We start from the raw sequence: 15,162 nt of genomic DNA on the forward strand, positions 1-15,162 counted from the left end.
AGATCAGCATCGATTATTGCACACTGTATTTCTAGACATTTTTTTTCCCTGTAGCCGCAGCTCCAGTAAGTCTGTTGAACAGAATTTAAATGCTATTTTTTTGCAAATTAAACTTGTATCTAAATATGACTAGGATTTCTGGATATGACCGGTTCCCTTTATACCATAGATTAGTGATGGGCGAGCACTAAAGTGCTCGGGTGCTCGATGCTCGGGTCGAGAAAATTGGAATGCTTGAGTGCTCGATCCAAATAACGAACCCAATGTAAATCCATGGGAAATTCGAGCATTTTTCAGACGGCTGCTCCAGGCAGTCTGCAGGGTGTAGCATCGGCGTCTCTGCCTCCTGCCGGGCAGATATGTCGTTCCCCCCACCACCGCGGTCCCAGTCCGGCGTCTTCCTGCTCTCCTGCTGCTGTGGCGCACACCACGAGCACCTGTCTGGCTATCCGCCGTACCCGCCTGCTTGCCTACCCAGAGCACCTGTCTGGCTATCTGCCGTACCTGCCTGCTTATCTACCCGGATCACCCGCCAGCCTTCCTGCCGTGCTCACCCACTGTACCGGTTAACTCCTGTCATCTGACCCGTGGGAGTCACCTGCTCTCACACAAGATCGGTCCCAGAGTGGCACCTGGTTCACCTACCCGGTCCCTCCCTGGTTTACGGAGTTGACTAAGCCACCGTGTGGCCTGGGTCAGTCCGAGTAGGCACTTAGTTACGCCCCTCTGGTCCCTCCTTGCACCGAAGCACCGAGGTTCCACCACCCGGACCCGTAACAGTTTGCACAGGCCATGGAATCCGGTGGCTCCCAGGCTCCTTCGCTCTCTGACCTGTACCAGAGATCCCAACAGGAAACTATCCTGTCCTACCTGCGGACAGTCAACTCCCGCCTGGACACGCTGTCCACCCCGATTGTTTCCGTCTAGAGCCGAGCGGCACCTGCCCCTGCTACACCTCAACCCAGTGGCACTGTGGCATCCGGCTTTGAACCCCGGCTTTCTGCGCCTCCACGTTTTGATGGTGACCCTGTCCTATGTCGGGGCTTCATAAATCAGTGCACGCTGCACTATGAACTCCTGCACACCAGTTCATCTCCAACCGGGCCAAGGTGGTATTCATCATGTCTCACCTCACCGGAGAAGCGTTGGCGTGGCTTAACCCTCTGTGGGAGAGAGGGGATCCTCTGGTGTCCGATCTCCAGTCCTTCCTAGCGGCTTTCTGGAAGGTGTTCTATGAACCTGGACGAAGATCTTCTACTGCCTCCTCACTTCTCCGACTCCGTCAAGGGACTCTCACATCTGAACTGGCTTGGAATAATGAGGCACTGGTGTCCACCTTTTGGGAGGGCCTTTCCAGACGGATCAAGGACGAGCTAGCCGGTCATGACATACCTTCCACCCTGGACGTCCTGGTGTCATTAGCTAACCGGATTGACATCCGTTTTCTGGAACATGCTAAGGAGACAACCCGGGAGAGAAGATTTCCGCGTCTTGCTCCAACCTTCCAAAGGCCAGCCTCGCAACCAGCAATCCCCCGGGCATGTTCGTCAGAGCCGAGGGGAGTAGCTTCCACTGAGGCAGCATAGAGCATCTGATCCGTTCCTGCCTGGTGAAGCGGGGAAACTCCAGTGTCTAGGATTGCTCAGAAAGGTTGTCCCAGGCAAGAGTAAATCCTCTCCGTCCTTGACCCACTTCTTCGAGACTGCCCATCTGGATTCCAGAGCCGCTGGGAATCTCATTCAACAGGCCGTTGTGGAGCGTTATCAGATTCCTACCATACATCTGGCTGAACTGTTGGCGGTTGCCTCTGTGGATGGGAAGCTTCTCCCGGAAACCATCTTGCTTGTCACTGAGCCTGTAACCCTTCAGGTGGGAATGCTGCACTCGGAGATCTCCTTTCATGCGCTGTCCGGTCTCTCTCACTCCCTCTTGCTTGGTCTACCCTGGTTACAAAGACATGAGCCCGTCCTGAATTGGAGATCTAGTGAAGTGCTCTGTTGCGGTCAGGAATGCTATGAGTCCTGTCTGGTTCCTGTTCGTCCTGCTCGACCCCTGTCTACTCTGGCTAATCTACCTGGCCTGCCGACACCCTACTGGTCCTATGTGGACGTCTTTGACAAAAGGAAGCGGAGACACTACCACCTCATAGGCTGTATGATTGCCCCATCGAACTGGTACCTGGTGCTTCACCTCCCCACGGGCGAATCTACCCCTTGTCCCTGACCGAGACCCGTGCCATGTCTGAGTACATGGAGGAGAATCTTGCTAGGGGATGTATCCAGAAATCCTCCTCCCCGGCTGGAGCAGGATTCTTCTTCGTCAAGAATAAAGATGGCTCTAGCTCTCAGCTATCAACTACAGGGGTCTAAACCAGATTACCATAAAAAATAAGTACCCCCTGCCTCTCATCTCGGAGCTGTTTGACCGCCTTAAAGGCGCGAAGATCTTCACCAAGCTCGATCTTCGTCAGGCGTACAATCTGGTCCGGATTCACCAGGGAGACGAGTTCAACACCCGGGACGGTCACTATGAATACCGCGTGATGCCCTTCGGTCTCTGTAATGCTCCAGCCATCTTCCAGGAGCTTGTTAACAATATCTTCTGAGATCTCCTGTATTCTTGCTTGGTGGTGTACCTAGACGATATCTTGGTATTCTCTCCGCATCTGCCCTCACACCAGAGAGATGTTCGTCAGGTTCTACTGAGGCTCCAGAAGAATCGGCTGTATGCTAAATACGAGAAATGCCTCTTTGAGCAGACCTCTCTGCTGTTCCTGGGTTATATTATCTCCAAGACCGGTCTGCGGATGGACCCTGAGAAGGTGTCTGCCATCTTAATGTGGCCCCGACCGGAGGGGTTGAAGGCGATTCAACTATTCCTGGGTTTCGCAAACTATTACTGCCTCTTCATTCCTCATTTCTCCTCTCGGACTGCTCCCATCTCTGCCCTCAGCCGTAAAGGAGCAAATCCCAGGGAATGGACTTCCGAGGCGGGGAAGGCCTTCGTCTCCCTTAAACAAGCCTTCTCCTCCGCTCCTGTGCTACACCGTCTGGATTGCAACAAGCAGTTCTTCCTGTAGGTTGATGCCTCCTCCTCCAGGGCCGGAGCAGTGCTCACCCAGAAATCCTCATCCAGGCGAATGGTGACCTGCGGATTCTTCTCCAAGCTCTTCTCCTCGTCCGCAACTACTCTATAGGAGATCAAGAACTGCTGGCCATCAAGTTAGCGCTGGAGGAGTGGCGCTATTTGCTTGAGGGGGCTCTGCACCCGGTGGTCATCTACACTGACCATAAGAACCCCGCTTATTTGCAGAACTCCCAAAGACTAAATCCGCGTCACGCCAGGTGGTCTCTATTTTTTGCCCGATTCTGCTTCACTCTGCACTACCGCCCGGCATACAAGAACATTAAAGCCGATGCTCCATCCCGCTCGTTCCTGTCTACCGACGAAGAGGAGGAGCCTCGACATATCATTGACCCCACCAAAGTAATGACCTGTCTCATCTACCACCCAGTAAGACCTTTGTAGCGATTCCGGATCACAAGAAGGTTCTACTCTGGGGCCATTCATCCAAACTAGCTGGTCATGCTGGCCAGAGGAAGACTTTTCTGCTCATCGCCCGACATTATTGGTGGCCTACCCTGCGCAAGGATGTTGCGGACTTTGCCGTGACTTGTTCCTCTTGTGCTCGTAACAAGGTTCCCAGGCACCTTCCATCCGGCCATCTTCTTCCTCTTCCCATTGTTACGGATCCGGGTGGTGAAACCTCTGTGCTACAGGGCAAGGAGGGACCCAGAGGGGCGTAACTAGGTATCAACTCGGAGCGACCAAGGTCGTACGGCAGCTCAATCAACTCCGTGACCAGGGAGGGTCCGAGCAGAGGGACCAGGTGCTACTCTGGGGCTGACCTTGTAAGGGAGTAGGTGACTCCCATGGAACAGATGGCAGGGACTGACCGATATTGCAGATGGGCACAGCAGGCAGGCTGACGAATATTCCGGGTAGATGGACTGGCAGACACGACAGGCAACAGGCGGGAGCCTCTAGGTAGGCTGTCAGGTGGTCACGGAAGGTGACAGGCAGGAGCCTCTAGGTAGGCTGTCAGAGTGGTCACGGTAAGTGATGGGCAGGAGCCTCTAGATAGGCTGTCAAGTGGTCACGGCAAGTGACTGGCAGAAGCCTCCAGGTAGGCTGACAGGTGGTCACGGCAAGTGACAGGCAGGAGCCTCCAGGTAGGCACGGCAGGTAGCAAGCAGGAGCCTCCAGGTAGGCACGGCAGGTAGCAGTCAGGTGCTTCCAGATATGGAGGCGGGCAGAGCCCATAGACAGACTGGCGGACTGAACGGAAGACAGACTGTCGGGCTGGAAACTAGTCAGGCTGGCGGACTGGATTGGTAGTCAGGCTGGCGGGCAGGACTAATAGTCAGGCTAGCAGCGGGACCTGAGGGCTGAAGCAGAGGTAAGTACACTATGCAACAACTATTGCTCGGGCACCTCCATATTGGAGGAGGTGCTTTATATATGGGAGGACCTCCGGCAATTGGCCGGGGACTCCTAGGGCGGCGCACACGGCCCCTTTAAGAGGGAGGGAGCGCACGTGCGCCCTAAGCACCGTGCCTGGGAAGCTGCGCGTGCCGGCAGTAGCAGGAAGAGGAGCGCTGGAGGACGCCGGGCAGGAAGCACGGCGGTGAGAGGGACGGCATCTCTGCCTGGCATGGAGCAGAGACGCCGATGCTACAGTACCCCCTCCTTTACGCCCCCTCTATTTTAGGCCAGAAAGAAATTTTTCAAGGAGAAGCTGGGCATGAATGTTCTCCCTGGGTTCCCAAGTTCTCTCCTCTTGGCCAAACCCCCTCCAATCCACCAGAAAAAAAGTTTTTTCCTTTTACCCTCTTGGTGGCCAGAATGTTCTCTACCTCAAAAACGTCCTCAGCGGAAACCGGAGCAGGGGGAGTACCTGGATTGTTGGAAAAAGAATTAAACACAACTGGTTTGAGGAGAGATACATGGAAGGAGTTGGGAATACGCAAGGTGGCCGGGATTGATTTGTTTGAGGACTTCAAATGGACCGATGAACCGAGGACCCAACTTATAGGAGGGTATTTTGAGCCGAACATGTTTGGAGGAGAACCAAACCTTGTCTCCAGGACGGAATTGAGGTGGATCCAGACGTCTCTTGTCAGCATGTCTCTTCATCCACTCAGAGGACTGAAGAAGTGCAGACCTAGTATTTTCCCAAATGGTGGAAAATTCGCTGACCGGAGACTCCGCGGCAGCGTTGTCCACAGAAGCGGAGACGGGAAACTGAATCTGGGGACGTAGACCATAAACTACAAAGAACCGGGACCACTCTCATGGTTATTGTAGGAGAACTCGGCCCATGGTAGGAGCTCCACCTAATCGGTATGGTGAGCATTAACAAAGTGCCAGAGGTAGCTGGTAAGGATCTGGTTGATACGCTCCACTTGGCCGTTGGACTGTGGATGGTAAGCGGAGGAGAAATCCAGGGTGACATCCAGCAGCTTACACGTAGCTCTCCAGAAGCGTGAGGTGAACTGAACCCCTCGATCAGACACAATGTGGAAGATGTGAAGGATGAAGTCCTTAGCCAGCTCCGATGCAGACGGGAGACCAGGCAGAGGGATGAAGTGGGCCATTTTAGAAAAGTAGTCGGTGACCATCCAAATGACTGTACAGCTGGCAGAAACAGGGATATCTGTAATAAAGTCCATAACAATGTGCTGCCATGGGGCAGCAGGTACCGGAAGAGGCAGGAGGCGACCGGCTGGAAGATGTCTGGGAACTTTGTTGCGGGCACAAGACAAACAGGCCGAAATGAAGTCTACCACATCCTTGAGCAGGGTAGGCCACCAGTAATGCCGGGTAATGAGCAGGAAGGTCTTCTTCTGACCGGCATGGCCGGCTAGTTTAGATGAATGACACCAGTGAAGAATCTTCTCCCGATCTGGAACCGCTACAAACGTCTTACCGGCTGGGAGACGAGTCAGATCCAAGGGGGCCATACTCATCACTTTGGAGGAGTCGATGATGTGCATAGGCTCCTCCTCAAGGTTGGAAGACAGGAAGGATTGGAACAAGGTGTCAGCTTTAACATTCTTGTCCGCCGGGCGGAAATGTAGGATAAAGTCGAAGCGAGTGAAGAACAGAGACCACCGGGCCTGACGCGGATTTAGTCTTTTTGGCATTCTGGAGATATGCTAGGTTTTTGTGATCAGTATAGATGATCATCGGGTATAGAGCCCCCTCAAGCAGGTAACGCCACTACTCCAGCGAAAAATTTTATGGCTAGCAGTTCTCGGTCTCCTATGGAGTAGTTGCGCTCAGACGAGGAGAAGAGTTTGGAGAAGAAGCCGCAGGTTACCATTCTCCCGGATGAAGATTTTTGGGTGAGCACCGCTCCGGCTCCGGAGGAGGAAGCATCAACCGCCGGGAAGAACTGTTTGTTGCAGTCCGGATGGTGCAGCACTGGGGCAGAGGAGAAGGCTTGCTTTAAGGAAAGGAAGGCCTCCTCAGCTTTGGGCGGCCATTCCTTGGGATTTGCTCCCTTACGGGTGAGCGCAGAGATGGGAGCAGTCTGGGAAGAGAAGTGCGGGATGAAGAGACGGTAGTAGTTGGCGAAGCCCAGGAATCGCTGAATCGCCTTCAACCCCTCCGGACGGGGCCACTTTAAGACAGCAGAGAGCTTCTCGGGGTCCATTCGTAGACCTGTCTGGGAGATAATAAAGCCCAGGAACGGAAGGGAGGTCTGCTCGAAGAGGCACTTCTCAAATTTGGCATAGAGGTGATTCTGCCTGAGCCAAAGTAGGACCTGATGAACATCCCTCCGGTGTGAGGGTAGGTCCGGAGAGAAGACTAAGATGTCGTCCAGGTACACCACAATGCAGGAATATAGAAGGTCACGAAAGATGTCATTGATTAATTCTTAAAATGCAAAGAGAGAGAGGACAAAGCCCAATAGGGTTACACCTGTAGACATAGGGAATAATAGTAAAAAGGTGGTTCTCACCTGGTTAGGTTGTGTGAGGACACAACCACCATAACATATAAAAGGCAGCTGCAGCGGATCTCCAATAGGTGTCCCACAGGACCAGAATAAATCCAAAGGCGGTTATACAGGATTACGATGATTATGTTAAAGAAGCCCACAATATTTTGTCAGATACTAAATACTATAAAAATATTTATATAGATCCGTCCTTTGATTTAATTAAGGAATATACTACAAGAATCAACCAGGCCTTTGCTAACAAGAGCATTAATGAAACAGAGAAAAAAATCCTGACTATTAGGAGTCCAAATACCCCCTTTTTTACCATCTACCCAAATTACATAAAAATCAAAAAAATCCCCCTGATGGACCCATTATTTCAAGTATTGGCTCGCTAACGAGTAAATTGTCCGAATGCATTGATAAAATTATGAAAATACATGTATTGCATTTGGATAGCTTCCTTAGGGACTCCACACATTTGATTAATTTAATAAAAGAGATCAAATGGAAAAATACTTATACTTTCATCACTTTAGATGTAGCAGCTTTATATTCCAATATAGAACACACAATTGGTCTGGCTGCTTTTAGGCACTTCTTAGATTTAGATAATAGGCTTACGGTTACACAAAGGGATTTTTTATCTGAAGGGTTGTCGTTTATATTGAACAATAATTATTTCACCTTTAGAGATAAAATGTATCATCAGGTATCAGGTACAGCGATGGGGTCAAAAATAGCACCTACATACGCTAATCTTTTTATGGGTCTCTTCGAAAAAAAAAAATATATGTATCTATAACTCTCCTTTTTTTGAGAACATCATATTTTATAAACGATGGATACATAGGAGAAAAAAACGAGTTAATTGGCGTAAAAAATATATAAATTTTTATTCCATCAAATTTAAAAGCGTACATAGTAGAGAGAGAAATGACATAATACGGATAGTATAGAGACACTAATTAAATTACCAGTGTGGCAAGATATGTTACAGAGTATACATATATAGTCACGCATATGGTCACAGTGGGACATGAGCAACATAGATCATATAGCATAAGGCTGGTATATCAAAATAATCCGATGAGTATAATAATATATCAGACAGTAGTCCATAAGTATTCCATATTCATTGGATTTACACTTGCCATGTGTATCAGGTGTCCATCTAAATGATGCTCCCGCCCACAGGTAATCAGATACATGTCACATGAAATATTTAAAAGTAGTCTCTTACCACAGAGAGTGTCAAAAAGGAAGGTAAAGTGCATAAAGGAACGCACAATGGCAGCCCCTAGTATAAAGACACTAATTAAATTACCAATGTGGCAAGATATGTTACAAAGTATACATATATAGTCACGCATATGATCACGGTGGGACATGAGCAATATAGATGATATAGCGTAAGGTTAGTATATCAAAACAATCCGATGAGTATAATAATATATCAGAAAGTAGTCCATAAGTATTCCATAGTCAATGGATTTACACTTGCCACATGCATCAGGCGTCCATCTCAGTGATGCTCCCGCCCACAAATAATCAGATACATGTCACATGGAACATTAAAAAGTAGTCTCTTACCACAGAGAATGTCAGAGGGAAGGTAAAGTGCATAAAGGAACGCACAGTGGTAGCCCCGACGCGCGTTTCGCGGTCCGCAACGACCGCTTCCTCAAGGAATGCAGAAGAATGCAGAACGCTGCCATCCAGCCTGTCATCCCGCAGACACTGAGAAGCGCAGGCATGTTTGCGCTCCTCAGTGTCTCTCTGTGACAGCATAAAGATGAGCCGAGGTCATGTCCAATGAACTCGGCTCACCTCATGCACGTCACTGACAGCGTGGGAAAATTCTCCTGCACTCAGCGCTTCAGCGTGAGAATTTTCCCACGCTGTCAGTGACGTGCATGAGGTGAGCTCATGTCCAATGAACTCAGCTGACCTCATGCACGTCACTGACAGCGTGAGAGAATTCTCACGCTGAAGCGCTGAGTGCAGGAGAATTCTCCCACGCTGTCAGTGACGTGCATGAGGTGAGCCGAGTTCATTGGACATGACCTCGGCTCATCTTTATGCCGTCACAGCCTGACACTGAGGAGCGCAAGCATGCCTGCGCTTCTCAGTGTCCGCGGGATGACAGGCTGGATGGCAGCGTTCTGCTGCGGTCCAGCCTGTCATCTCGATGTAGCAGAGCTGAAGCTGTCCTGGGAACCATGGAAAGGTAAGGATGAGGTTGCTTTATTATTTTTCTTTTATTGCAGGAGATCGTTGGCTTCAGCTGGAATGGGCGTGATGGTAAGTATAGTTTAATTTAGAACAATAAAGAATTGTGTGTTTATTTCAATTAAAGGACTTTTTTCTGGGTGTTGTGTTTTTTTTAAATACTTTACTAGAAATTCATGGTGGTCATGTCTAATATTGGCGTGACCCCATGAATTTCGGGCTTAGGGCCAGCTGATAATGCCAAGCTGGCCCTAACCCCTTTATTACCCAGTGAGCCACCGCACCAGGGCCCTGGATGAGTTGGGTACAGCGCCAGAAGATGGCGCTTCTATGAACGCGCCATTTTCCAGGGTGGCTGCGGGCTGCAATTTGCAGCGCGGGTGGCCCAGAAAGCTTGGGCCTCCCAGCGCTGCGAATTCCAGCCCCCAGCTGCCTAGTTGTACCTGGCTGGACACAAAAACAGGGCGAAGCCCCACGTCAATTTTTTTTTTCATTATTTCATGAAATAATTTAAAAAAAGGGCTTCCCTATATTGTTGTGTCCGGCCAGGTACAAATAGGCAGCTGGTGGTTGGGGGCAGCCCGTTCCTGCCTGCTGTACCTGGCTGGACACAAATATAGTGCGAAGCCCCACGTCAATTTTTTTTTAATTATTTCATGAAATATTTAAAAAAAAAAGGGCTTCCCTATATTATTGTGTCCGGCCAGTTACAAATAGGGAGTTGGGGGCAGCCCGTTCCTGCCTGCTGTACCTGGCTGGCATACAAAAATATGGCAAAGCCCACGTCAAAATTTTTGGGAAAAATTAATTAAAAAATAAATAATAATTTAGGGACTGTATCTTTATTAACCCCTCAAGTGTCATTTAGTGTTAAAATAAAGGATTTATTAAAAATAAAATTGGCGTGGGGTTCCCCATAATTTTAGTCTCTAGCGGAGGTTAAGCAGATGGCTGGGGCAGATGTTTTAAGCCTGGGAAGGGAGTAATACCCACGGAGCTTCCCAGGCTACTAATATCAGCCCCCCCCTGAATACCTACCCTTTACTAGCTATTAAAATGGGAGACCCCCCCAAAAAATGACCGGGGAGGTAGATTTCCGGATGAATCCCCTAGCCAGATTCTCCTCGATGTACTCTGACATGGCCCGGGTTTCGGCCGACGACAATGGATAAATACGCCCACGGGGTGGAGTAGCACCGGGTACCAGGTTGATTGGGCAATCATATGGCCTATGAGGTGGGAGTGTCTCTGCTTCCTTTTGGTCAAAGACATCTGCATAGGACCAATAAGGTGCCGGTAAACTGGGTAGATTAGCCAGGGTAGGTGGAGGACGAACCGGGCGGACCGGGAACAGGCAGGTCTTATGGAAATCCTGCCCCCAACCGAGAACTTCACCGGATTGCCAATTCAGCACGGGTTCATGTCTCTGAAGCCAGGGTAGACCTAGCAATAGGGAGTGAGAGAGATCGGAAAGCACATGGAAGGAGATCCTTTCAGAGTGCAGCATTCCCACCTGCAGGGTTATAGGTTCTGTGACGAGCAGGATGGTCACCGGAAGGAGTTTTCCATCCACGGAGGCGACTGCCAATGGTTCAGCCAGAGGTTTGGTGGGAATGTGATATTTCTCTACCAGGGACTGGGAAATGAGGTTCCCAGCAGCCCCGGAATCCAGGTGTGCAATTTCAAAGTAGCGGTTCTCTCCCCAGGAGATAAAGACAAACAAAGTCAGGTAAGGAGAGGGTTTACTTTTGCCCAGGACGACCTCTCCGAGCAGTCCTAGACACTGGCCTTTCCCGGCTTCACTGGGCAGAAATGGATGAAGTGCTCCTTACTGCCACAGTAGAAACAGCTCCCCTCGGCTCGGCATGACTCTTGGCGAGATTTGACCATCTTGGTCTGGTTGACCTGCATAGGTTCGGGCAAGCGTGCCCGGAGAGTTGCTAATTGAGAGGCAGGTCTCTGGAAAGTAGGAGCAAGAGGAGGAAATCTTCGCTCCCGGGTAGTCTCTTTAACACGTTCCAGGAAACGGATGTCAATCCGGGTAGCTAGTGACAGCAGGTCATCCAGGGTGGTAGGAATGTCCCGGCCAGCTAACTCGTCCTTAATCCGACCAGAAAGGCCCTCCCAGAAGATGGACACCAGGGCCTCGTTGTCCCAGGCAAGCTCAGAAGCGAGGGTACGGAACCGTAAGGGATATTTGCCCACGGTGAGACTCCCTTGGCGGATACGTAGCAGAGAGGAGGCAGTAGAGGATTTTCGTCCTGGTTCATCGAAGACTTTCCGGAAAGCAACGAGGAAAGACGATAGATCGGACACCAGGGGATACCCTCTCTCCCACAAGGGATTTAGCCATGCCAGTGCTTCTCCAGTGAGGTGAGACATGATGAACGCCACCGTGGCAAAGTCGGAGGGAAAGTGATGTGCCAAAAGTTCAAAGTGCAGGGTGCACTGGTTTATGAAACCACGAGCTAAAGCGGGGTCGCCTCCAAAACGAGGAGGTGCAGAAAGCGGGTTGGATGCCGTGGTATTGGTGGGCAGCGGCGCTGCCGGAGTGGGGGTCGCACGACTCGAGGCGGACACAGGTGGAACAGTCAGCGTGTCCAGGCGGGAGTTGACATTCTGCAGGAAGTTCAGGATGGTTTCCTGTTGGGATCTCTGACGAGAAACCTCCTGGTACAGGTCAGAGAGCGAAGGAGATTGGGAGCCACCGGGTTCCATGGCCTGAGCAAACTGTTACGGATCCGGGTGGTGAAACCTCTGTGCTACAGGGCAAGGAGGGACCCAGAGGGGCGTAAGTAGGTATAAACTCGGAGCGACCAAGGTCGTACAGCGGCTCAATTGACTCCGTGACCAGGGAGGGTCCGAGCAGAGGGACCAGGTACTACTCTGGGGACGACCTTGTAAGGGAGCAGGTGACTCCCACGGTACAGATGGCAGGGACTGACCGATATTGCGGATGGGCACAGCAGGCAGGCTGACGAGTGTTCCGGGTAGATGGACTGGCAGACACGGCAGGCGACAGGCAGGAGCCTCTAGGAAGATTGTCAGGTGGTCACTGCAGGTGACAGGCAGGAGCCTCTAGGTAGGCTATCAAGTGGTCACGGCAAGTGACGGGCAGAAGCCTCCAGGTAGGTTGACAGGTGGTCATGGCAAGTGACAGGCAGGAGCCTCCAGGTAGGCACAGCAGGTAGCAAGCAGGAGTCTCCAGGTAGGCACGGCAGGTAGCAAGCAGGAGTCTCCAGGTAGGCACAGCAGGTAGCAGTCAGGTGCTTCCAGGTATGGAGGCGGGCGCATCCCCTTTAAGGGGAGGGAGTGCGCAAGCCCTAAGCACCATGCCCGGGAAGCTGCACGCTCCGGCAGTAGCAGGAAGAGGAGCGCTGGAGGAGGCCGGGCGGGGAGCGTGGCAGTGAGAGGGACGGTGTCTCTGCCTGGCAGGGGGCAGAGACGCCGATGCTACACCCGTGCCTTCCGCTCCGTGGCAAGATCTTGCAATGGACTTCATCACGGATCTACCTGTTTCTGCCGGTTGTACTGTCATTTGGGTGGTCGCCGACCGCTTTTCTAAGATGGCCCACTTCAACCCTCTGCCTGGTCTTCTGTCTGCACCAGTGCTGGCTAAAGACTACATCCATCACATCTTCCATCTTCACGGCCTACCCCTCCACATTGTCTCGGATCGCGGAGTTCAATTCGCTTTGCGCTTCTGGAGAGCCACGTGCAAGCTGCTGAATGTCTCCTTGGATTTTTCTTCAGCCTATCATCCTCAATCCAATGTTCAAGTGGAACGGATCAATCAAATCCTCACCGGTTTTCTTTGGCACTTTGTCAACACTCACCATAGAGATTGGGTTGAGCTCCTGCCCTGGGCAGAGTTTTCCTATAACAACCATGAGAGCGAGTCTTCTACATCTCCGTTTTTTGTGGTCTATGGTCGAAACCCCCGGATTCCGTTTCCCATCTCCTCAGTGGACATTCCTGCTGCGGAGTCTCTCGTCAGTGAATTTTCTGCAATTTGGGAGGACACTAGATCTGTGCTTCTTCAGTCCTCCGAGCGGATGAAGAAACATGCTGATAAAAGACGTCTGGATCCGCCTCAATTCCGTCCGGGAGACAAGTTCTGGCTTTCCTCCAAATATGTTCATCTCAAGATACCATCTTATAAGTTGGGTCCGCGGTTCATTGGTCCGTTCGAGGTTCTGAACCAAATTAATCCCGTGGCTTACAAGCTGAAACTCCCGGCCACCTTACGGATTCCCAACTCCTTTCACGTATCTCTCCTCAAACCAGTTGTCCTTAATTCTTTCTCTGACGATCCAGGTACCACCCCAGCTCCAGTCTCCGCTGAGGACATCTATGAGGTAGAGAACATTTTGGCCACCAAGAGGGTAAGAGGAAAAACCTTCTTTCTTGTGGATTGGAAGGGGTTTGGCCCGGAGGAGAGGTCTTGGGAGCCCAGGTAGATCATTCCTGCCCCTCATCTTCTTAAAAAATTTCTCGCGGGCCTAAAGAAGAGGGGGGTGTAAAGGGGGGGTACTGTAGCATCGGCGTCTCTGCCTCCTGCCGGGCAGAGACGCCGTTCCCCTCACCACCGCGGTCCTGGTCCGGCGTCTTCCTGCTCCCCTGCTGCTGCTGTTGTGCAGCGCACCGCGCGCAGCTTTCCACGCACTGTGCTTAGGGCGCGCGCGCTCTCCCTCCCTCTTAAAGGGGCCGCACGCGGCATCCTAAAGAGTCCCCGACCAATGGCCGGAGGACTTCCCCTATATACGGCACCTCCTCCAAAATGGAGGTGCCTGTGCAAGGTTGTTGTTTTGTGTGCTAACACTTTCCTCAGCCCTCAGGTCCCTGTGCCCGCCAGCCTGCCTGTCCGCCGTGCCCGCCAGCCTGCCTGTCAGCCTTGCCCACCAGCCAGTCTATCAGCCGTGCCCGCCAGCCTGTCAGCCGTACCCGCCAGCCTGTCTATCAGCCGTGCCCACCAGCCAGTCCATCAGCAGTGCCTGCCGGCCTGTTTATCAGCCGTGCCCACCTGCCTGTCTATCAGCCATGCCCACCAGCCTGTCTAACAGCCGTGCCCGCCAGTCTGCCTACCCAGAGCATCTGCCAGGTTACCTGCCATACCCGCCTGCTTGCCTACCCGGAGCACTTGTCTGGCTATCCGCCGTACCCGCCTGCTTGCCTACCCGGAGCACCTGTCTGGCTATCTGCAGTACTTCCCTGCTTATCTACCCAGATCACCCACCAGCCTTCCTGCCGGGCTCACCCGCTGTACCGGTCAGCTCCTGTCATCTGACCCGTGGGAGTCACCTGCTCTCACACAAGGTCAGTCCCAGAGTGGCACCTGGTTCACCTGCCCGGTCTCTCCCTGGTTCACGGAGTCGACTAAGCCGCCGTGTGGCCTGGGTCGGTCCGAGTAGGCACTTAGTTACGCCCCTCTGGTCCCTCCTTGCACCGAAACACAGAGGTTCCACCACCCAGACCCGAAACACACGGTGCCTAAAAATTGCCCAAATCGATGGGAACAACGTTCTCAGAGGTATTATGCCACTTTTACGGACTCACAATAAAACATACAAAAACTAAACCAAAATGGATTTTCCCTGGGATATATGTTAAGGAACATCCTTTCCAGGGCAAGGACTTGTATATAAGACAAAATAAACAACCCCCAAAAAAAAATACTCCTCCACACCTTGGGCTATATTCACACATAGCGTTTTTGATGCGTTTTTGCACTTTTGTATTGCTTTCAACCGTGACAAATGCATTCACTGGGAAATGTCATTTTAACATTTTACAACCTTATCTGGCCATATGATGGGTGGCACATCATCTGCATACAGTGCTGAAAAGACATGGGAACAGCATGGGGAAGACCCCTGGAAGCATCTCTCACTCCCAGGTCACTGCCTAAGAGTGTGCCCATC

At 51.6% G+C, this 15,162-nt stretch overlaps 1 protein-coding gene across 1 annotated transcript in view; it reads left to right on the forward strand.

Moving 5' to 3' along the window:
- The window catches only part of LOC141258807 (cytochrome P450 2C5-like), a 283,474-nt gene that overhangs the window by 85,191 nt on the left and 183,121 nt on the right, over positions 1-15,162 (forward strand). The window lies entirely within an intron of this gene.

This window comes from Phyllobates terribilis, unplaced genomic scaffold, assembly GCF_046119375.1.
Source record: "Phyllobates terribilis strain yellow unplaced genomic scaffold, ASM4611937v1 Scaffold_3__8_contigs__length_932513732, whole genome shotgun sequence".
Classification (NCBI taxonomy): Eukaryota; Metazoa; Chordata; class Amphibia; order Anura; family Dendrobatidae; genus Phyllobates; species Phyllobates terribilis.